The sequence below is a fragment of the Dromiciops gliroides genome, chromosome 3 (genome assembly GCF_019393635.1).
Source record: "Dromiciops gliroides isolate mDroGli1 chromosome 3, mDroGli1.pri, whole genome shotgun sequence".
Taxonomy (NCBI): domain Eukaryota; kingdom Metazoa; phylum Chordata; class Mammalia; order Microbiotheria; family Microbiotheriidae; genus Dromiciops; species Dromiciops gliroides.
Window position 1 is genome coordinate 159,062,772 of NC_057863.1, and position 9,230 is coordinate 159,072,001.

Consider the following 9,230-nt stretch of genomic DNA (forward strand, 5'->3'; position numbering starts at 1 on the left):
AAAGAAATACACTTTCTTCTTGTTGGTTAATGAGTGAGGACAATAAGGTGGCAGCTAGGTGGTGTAGTAGATAAAGCACCAGCCCTGGATTCAGGAGGACCTGAGTTCAAATATGACCTCAGACACTTAACGCTTACTAGCTGTGGGACCCTAGGTAAGTCACTTAACCTTCATTGCCCCGAAAACCAAAAAACAAGTGAGGACAATGGATGTGGGATGAAGCTTATACTATCACAAACTGTTGCTGTATCACTTTGTTTTTCCTCAATGTATTTCTGTGTTACAGGGCTATGTTAAAGATCTATCTACTTCATGTGCTCTGGTGAACAGAGCCTGCGAATTGGCTTCTTCCTAGGGAAGGATAGGATATCATGAAACTTACAACAGCACCAACTGCAGCGATGTGTAAACCATTTTTGGTTGTTGAGTTGTTTCAGTCATGTTCAACTCTTCATGACCCCTTTTTGAAGTTTTCTTGGCAAAGACACAGGAGTGGTCTGTCATTTCCTTCTCTAGCTCATTTTACAGATGAGTAAACTGAGGCAAACAGGGTTAAGAGATTTGCCCATGGTCACACAGCTAGGAGGTATCTGAAGCTGAATTTGAACTCATGAAGATGAGTTTTCCTGATTCCAAGTCTAGTGCTCTATCCAACATACCACTTAGGGGCCCATGTAAAGCATAAAACAGTATAAAATGTAAATTATTTATCATCATTCTAATTATCATCATAATCTACTAGCTGCATTGTCCATAAATTCCATTTACACAAAGCATAAGCCTATTTGAGAGGGGAAAATAACATTGGAGGTATGACTAAAATTCTTCCAATATACATGGGTAGTAGAAAACCGTAGTACCTAAGTAGTGGGTGGCAGGCGACTTCCATTTTCTTCTTTTCTCTGTCTTTGCCTTCTCCATCTCCTCTTCTTTCTCCTGATACATGCTATTTACTTTATTTTTCAACCCTTTTTGTTTTCTGCTGTAATTTCACCTCCTCCTCATCCACTTCTTCAATGTTGTCTCAAATGTTTTTTCTGCCACCATTAGAGCGCGATATAATTTCAGATACTTGACAGTTCCTTTATTCTACCAGTAGAGGGAAGGGTTTAAGAGGACATTCTCATTAAACAATAATTTTTTAACTGGGGAATTAGCCATCATAGAAAAGCCCTCTCCAAAGCATTCTGTGCCAAGGTGCTCTGTTCCAGTTGGTAAATAATCTATTATGAAACTGTTTACAGGCATATTAATTCACTAGACTGTAACACTGGCATAATTTTCCTTTTGGCTATTTTCATCCCAAAAAGAGTACTTTCCCAGGATATAGGACTTAAGATAGAAATCATACAATTCTAAGGTAAGACTGATGTACTATCCTTTTTCTAATGAATCGTGACTCCTTTCAGATTTTCATCTGAATAGGAGTGTCATCAATTATCATAGGACCATAGATCTGGAACTAAAAGAGACTTCAGAGGGCATCTCGTCCAAACTCCCCATTTTACAGATGAGCAAACTGAGACCCAACTAGGAAAGAGATGTGACTTGCTGAAGGTTATATAGCACACAGCAAGTAAGACTCATAGGCAGGATATGATCCCAGTCCTGTTTAAACTCCAAAGCCATTGAAATTCCACTATTTCACACTGCTCTTCACTGTAAACCCTCTTGTTTATATTATTTTGACAAGAACATGCTTGGGTGTGTGAAACTAAAGGTAATCAAATTCCAGTTGATGGAATGTTCATTTCAATCAGTCATCATCCAAGCAAAACAACCCTAGGAATAACTATTAACCATGTAGCCCTAGTCAATTCTAGGAACTCATGGAAAAGGGAACCCTTAAAGATGCCTGTTGAGTATGTTTCTGATTCTGAAAATTATTAGGAAGATTCTTTAAAGTATATTTCTTAAACCTGAACTGATGCAAAATGAAATGAGTAGAACCAGGAGAATATCATATACAGTAACAACAATGTTGTAAGATGATCAGCTGTGAATGACTTAGCTATTCTCAGCAATGCAATGATCCAAGACAACTCTGAAGGACTTATGATGAAAAAATGCTATCCATCCCCAGAGATAGAACTGATGGAGTCTGAAACATACTTTGTTACTTTATTTTTCTTGGGGTTTGGGGGTCTATGTTTTCTTTTACAACATGAATATTATGGAAACATATTTTGCATGACTACAAATGTATAATCTATATCAAATTGCTTACCTTCTCAATGAGGGGAAGAGAGAGTGAGGGAATTTTTAAAATGAATGTTAAAAATTGTTTTTACTTGTAGTTGGGGAAAAATAAAATACCAAATGGAAAGAATAAAGTATATTTCTTGGGAATCCAAATTTAAACTTGTGCTATTAAACAGCTCACTTGCTGCCATACATGCATTCTAATCATGTCATGTTGATGACTGAAATCAAGTATAAATAAATAAAGCCCACATAAAGAATGAAAGACAAAAAAACCCAACCAAACAAAGAAAACTACCTGCTAGGGGCAGCTAGGTGGTGCAGTGGATAAAGCACCAGCCTTGGATTCAGGAGTTCCTGAGTTCAAATCCGGCCTCAGACACTTGATACTTACTAGCTGTGTGGCCCTGGGCAAGTCACTTAACCCCCATAGCCCCGCAAAAACCAACCAAACAAACAAACAGAAGAATGAATGAGTGAAAAAAAAGCATTTATTAAGTGATCAGTGTAGACCCAAGCACTATGCTAAATTCTGTGGATACAAATACAAAAAAGTAAAGATGGTGAAATGAGAGCGTTCATTTGAAATCTGTTTAGCTACTTAGAAGTAAGCTCCCACATAAATTTCTCTTGAGTCTCTTCTGTTTGGTAACATTAGTATGTTAAAGTATTCTAAAGGTACACTTGTAAAATGGGCATGTAGAAGCAAAATAATAATAATAGCTAGCATTTGTATAGTACCTTACCACTATACAAATCTTTTTGCCAAGTCCTTTACAAATATATTTTATTTTAATTCTTACAAGGCAACAGAGTGGTTCTCATAACCTTGTTGTTACTGTTTAATCAGTCCAACTCTTCATGACCTCATTTGGAGTTTTCTTAGCAAGGATACTGAAGTGGGTTGCCATTTCCTTCTCCATAACTCATTTTACAGATGAGAAAACTGAGGCAAAGAGGGTTAAGTGACATTACCAAAGTCACATAGTAAGGAAGTGTCTGAGGCTAGATTTGAACTCAGATCCTCCTGACTCCAGGGCTGGTGAGCTATCCACTGAGCCACCTCTCTGTCTTTGCTCTTTTTATCCTTTCACCTGTGTGGTGAGTGCCCTCAGCTTCACCTTACCTGCCTCATACTCCTCAAAGTACAGTAATGCTTCTCCCTCTACTAATTTCATTTTTTTCATTGTTATGCTCTTAATTAACCAAAGCTGAGCATTATTGGCCTCGCTATTTAGCTGTAAAAGGGACATAGAGAGCTCTAATGGCATTCTGTTCCTGAAAAGCTCTGACTAGCATGCTGACACCAGTGGGACTTTGCATAGGCAGTTTTGTCAGTCATCTGATCTAGTTCATGGAGTCCTCCTATTCTTTCTCTACAACCTATGCTGCCTACTCTCACATTATCCCCCTCAAAGAGTGGACGTGTTTTTTCTTCCACATGTTTAGGACAGCCTCCTGCTGAACGTATCTGAACTTCATCCCTCTTTTTTTTTCTTTTTTCTAATGGCCATGATCCAAACAATGCAGCCAATAATAAGCCAATTGACCCGACAGCATTGTGCTGCAGATGCCAACTCTGCAGTGATCCTTCACGTATCAAGTACCTTTAACTTCAACTTCAGCTAAGAGAGGCAGGAGCATGGTGTAGTAGAAATAGAAATAAATTTGTAGCCCAGAAGAGTGGATTGTGAAACCTGCCTCAGGCACTCTGCTGGGTGACCCTGGACACATTACTTTTATCCCTCTGAACCTCAGTTTCCTCCTGGGTAAAATGAAGATGATGACAGATGGAACTTTTACCTCCCTGGGTTGTTGAGAGGATCAAAGGAAATAATATGTGTAAAGCACTTTGCAAACCATAAAGCATCATATAAATATCAAATAAGATGATTACTTATTAAGTACCAGTAAGGCAGAGTAGTAAAATAGAGAGCTGGCCTTGGATTTGGAAAGATCTAGCTTCAAATCTCACCTCTGGCACTCATCCATCGGCTGTGTGGCTCTGGGCAAGTCACCGAAACTCTCAGTGCCCTAAGCAACTCTCTAAGACTTTAATTTTCACAGAAGGTGCCAACTTGCATTGGCATAGAGAGTTTCTTCATCTAAGAGTTCCCAATTTCAATTAAATCACAAGCTCACTTCCTGACTCTATCCTAAGTGCCAATAATAATCAGAGCACCGCGTTAGACACTTGGGAAGATGTAAGGATTAAAGAATCCATATGGGTCTTTGCCTTCACGGAGCTCACAATCTAACAGGGTACTATAATGCAGACATAAACATAATACAAAATTACCCATGATCAGTGCACAGAAGAAACACAAACTAAGTGTTTTGTGTGGTCTGAGGAGGGAAGGGATGAGGTGGTGAGGAGGTAGGATCAGGGAATTCATGAAAGAGATAGAATTTGATGTGGTCTTTAAAGACTAAATGGGATTTCAGCAAGACCCTCATTGTAATATAACCCACCTGCCATTATAGTATTCATTTTCTCATTAATTGTTAACCGGTCAGAGTAGACTGCCATCCTGAGGGACACCCTCTCTTCCAAGAGCATATAAGCCCAGCACCATGAGGGGTCTTTGGCATTCAAGAGGACCGCTGAACCCCCCTCCTTTTTTTACTAGTAAACATGCTAGCTTTATTAATAAAATGACTAATTGCCCAGAAATTATTTCTTGAACTTTCTAAACATCATAATATGTACTATCGTTTATGATCTTTTTTGGCCTCATTCATTTTTATCTTTTGCTTTTGTTTATCTACTTAAGCACTTGTATTTGCCAATGGAAGTTAAAATACAATTCTTTTTACAAATAAATAAATAAGGATAACTTCAAATCTTTTACTGCAACACAAACAGTGCTTCATTTGTTTACTATACTCATTTACTACAACCCAAATAATGCTTCAAACATGTTCAAGTAAAGCACGGGAGGCAAATTCCCATGACACCAGGCCAAAGTTGTAGGCTAACACTATTCCAGATAATAATGTTACTGCGTTTCTATTACTTTTCATTTAGAAGGTTCTGCAGTTTTAACTATTCACTTAAAAATTAAAATATTGGTGCAAATAATTCAATCCTGTGACATAGTCACATTATTTGAATTTGTACTACATATTTCCTGTTAAAATGTATTTTATTTCTATCAGAAAATAAAGTATATTGTCTGTATTTTTATTAGTAAGTATACATATATGATGGCCTAACTCTCCAGTCCAACATCACAGAAAGAGTTTCTGCAACACCATCAAGATCCTCTATATTAAGGTCATCATATGAACCTCCAGAGACCTAGATGGATACTTGACCAAAGGCTTTCCAACTAGTTTACAATTGCAAAAAAGCAATCTTCTCTAAAGGAAAACTGCCCCCAATTTGCAATGAGCTGGAAATACAAAGTATGTTTTTAAACGTGCACTTATTTGTACACTATTAGTGACTGGGCTGTACGAAATATAATAAAGGACACATGAATACATGTATTGACCTCATGTTCCATGAGCAATGGGAAAGTCTGCCAAGCCTGTCAGAATCACCGAGCTCCTGGGGTTTACAGACTTCACTCAACCACCCGAAGCGAAACCACAATCCCATAAAGAAGTCTTTTCAGTAATACCTTCTCCCATTAACTCTAAGCCAACAAATTAGTTATTCTTAAAATATTTCCAATTTCAGTTAGAACCCTTTCTCTCCCCTCTACCCCCACCTCCCTGTAGAGTCTCTCCACAAGCACCACTTTATGGAATATAGTATGTTGCTTTAGGAATATTTCTACTGAGGTCTGTCCCTCCCTTCCAACTGAAAGAGAGAACTAGACCAAATTCAGGAATACTTTGTATGAGTTTGTATGGTTAATCCTATAAGAAAGCGTTAACATCCCTCTCCTTACTTTTAGGAATCTTCATAATGGGGGGAAAGTATTTGGTCAAATACCTAACAAATACCAATGGCATCTTAATCCCTTTTTTGCCCTTCCCACAGACAAAATTCTAGATTTTCAAAAACTGCATTATGAGCCCTCAAGAATGAAAAATATGAAAATTCTATCATGCCTTTCTTTATTTTTAGAAAATAAATATAACGTGTAAAAATTTGTTTTGCTTGATGTGGGAAAAATTTAAAACCTCATTAAAGTAGGCCTTGCATTGGGAAAATATATATGTTTTCTAGATATTCATTTTAAGCTAAGAAAGTACACTTGGCTAAAATGAAATCCTGGGGTTTTAATTTGTGGCTTTTTTTTCTTTATTCATGAGGGAGAGGCAGCCTGGTAAAATTATTTAACAACCCAGGAAAACCTGTGTTCAAATCCTGTCTCTCCTATTTGGCTGTGTGACCGTAGGCAGGTCACCTAACCTCTCACTGCTCTGGGCAACTCTCTCAGACTATAGGTTGTAGAGAAACTCTTGCATTGGTAGAGGGAGTTCTCTCATCAAGGAATTTCCTATACAAATGGAATCAGAGGTCTCCTCCCCACCCCCGAAATCCCTACAGGAGGAGATTTCTTGGATTTTAGTACTTTATCACAATTGTATCATATATAGTATCCAGATTGATTCTGGGAAATAATTATCTACAGCACATAAGAAAAATATGGAGCAATACAATCATGGACAGGCAGCCCTGTATAGTCAATAGGACTTAGCTTTTGGTCTAGGACTTGGGGACAAAGGCCAGCCTCTGACACAAACTACAGGGAAAAAATCGCTTCACTCTCACTGCCCCAGGTAACTCTGTAAGATGACTAAGAGTTGTATATTTGCATCAGTGGAAGGGTTTCCCACATCCGCCCAAAAAAACCCCACAAACCAGTATACATAGGTTGTGACTATACAGGAAAAAGACTAGTTTACATATGCCATAGGATAAAAATTGCCTCAGGAGAAATATTGCATGAGATTCAACTTGATTTGCATATCCAGTCCTTTTGGTCATGCATGAGATATTGACATTTATTTTGATGCAAGGAGTGACAAACACCACATCATGGTAGATATATTTGTTCTTTTTATGTTGTTATTTTTCTAGCAAAAACACCGTGTTTTTCATGGTGTCTAAAAAAGTTCAATTAAAATTTTTTTTAAATGACAAATTCCTCTATTGCCTGATAACCTGAATGAAAGTTGTTGTGGCACTAGTGGCAAGTCTCCCACACAAGGATCTCAATGCTCCCTTAAACCTGAATGTGTTGTTCACTCCCATAGCCTTGGGAGTGAACAGGTGAGACAAATACATTCAGCGGTCAAATAATCCAAGAGTTGAACATAGTGGAGACCTGTCTAGGTCCATAAGTAATGGGTTTCAGTTAATTACCAAACACACGTACTAACTAGTGCAGGAAAGATATCCCTATAACAATGTCTCGCCTAAAACAGGAACCCATAAACTTGAATGCTGAAGACAGCCCTGGCGATAAGTTCCAGGGTAAGAGGAAAAAAGGATGACAGTTATTTTCAGGGACTTGGCCCAGATGAGAGTCCCCCCACAAATGAAGCCCGGGTTCCCCAAACACCATAAGCCCCACGTTACTCTCCAGCTATAGCATATGCTTTGGAAGTCATCTTCATGCATAAAAAGGTAGTAAGACGGGGAGAGGGAAGGTGGGGGAGGGGGGAGACAGTCGGTCCGGACCGCGCTCAGTTCCCGCCGCCGCTGCCATCGTGCCAGCCTTTAGGGTGAGGAAACTGAGGCCCAGAGAGGGAGGCTTGACCCAAGGTCACACAGTTTCTGCTGCTAGGTGAGGATCCAGAATGGGAGACAAGCCGATTTGGGAGCAGATTGGATCCAACTTTATGCAACATTACTACCAGTTATTTGATAATGACAGAACCCAATTAGGAGCAATATATATTGATTCCTCTTGCCTTACTGGGAAGGGCAGCAATTCCAAGGCAAAGCAGCCATTGTGGAGAAATTGTCTAGCCTTCCATTTCAGAAAATCCAGCACAGTATCACAGCTCAGGACCACCAGCCCACCCCTGACAGCTGTATATTCAACATGGTGGTGGGGCAGCTAAAGGCTGATGAAGACCCCATCATGGGATTCCACCAGATATTTCTATTAAAGAACATCAATGATGCTTGGGTGTGCACCAATGACATGTTCAGGCTAGCGCTGCACAACTTCGTCTTCCCAAGGCACCCACACTGTTTCCTTCTCTCTCCTCTTCCTGATATTATTCACACTTCCTCTCCCCCCAGCCCCTCAGAACACTCCAAATATCATACACAAGCCCACAAGGCCACCGTGGTGTGGTGGCAGTGGCATCATTGTTTGAGTGTGTTGTGCATGATGTTTGGACGTTAGACTAGCCGCATCTGACAGGAAAAGTTTGTGTTGTACCAGGGCATGCCTTAGAAAGACTAAGTAATGCAAAAGGTTGTCTTTTTTTTTTAATGTACTGACAAGTTGCTCTAGTAACCCAAAGAAACGAAGGAGAAAGCAGCAGCTGCGTGTGCAGCCCAGATCTTGATTTGTTCAGATGTTCCAATGCCTCATTATACAATAAAACCATGAAAATTTTAAAAAGAGGTAGTAAGACTTGTCCTTTGTTCTGAAAGAGGACCATGATATCAGGGTGATGTCATCACTTGCATCTAATTGAATTTAAGTGAGGAAGGGCTTACAAGGTCACCAACCTCACTCCTCTAGGGCCATCTGGGTCCAGTGGCAAGATATCTGTCAGGACAGCTGGAGATGGCCCCAGATGTTTAAGGCAATTGGGGTTAAGTGACTTGCCCAGGGTTACTCACTCAGCTTGTAAGTATCTGAGGCAAAATTTGAACTCAGATCCTCCTGACTCCAGGACCAGTGCTTTATCTTTTTTTTTTTTTTTGCAGGGCAATGGGGGTTAAGAGACTTGCCCAGGGTCACACAGCTAGTAAGTGTCAAGTGTCTAAGGCCAGATTTGAACTCAGGTGCTCCTGAATCCAGGGCTAGTGCTTTATTCACTGCGCCACCCAGCCGCCCCCCCCCATCCAGGGCTTTATCTTCTGTGCCAACTAGCTGCCCCTAAGG

General features: G+C 39.7%; 1 pseudogene; it reads left to right on the top strand.

Moving 5' to 3' along the window:
- The first annotated feature begins 7,962 nt into the window (after positions 1-7,962).
- Positions 7,963-8,519, top strand: LOC122747277 (annotated as a pseudogene).
- Positions 8,520-9,230: the final 711 nt, after the last annotated feature.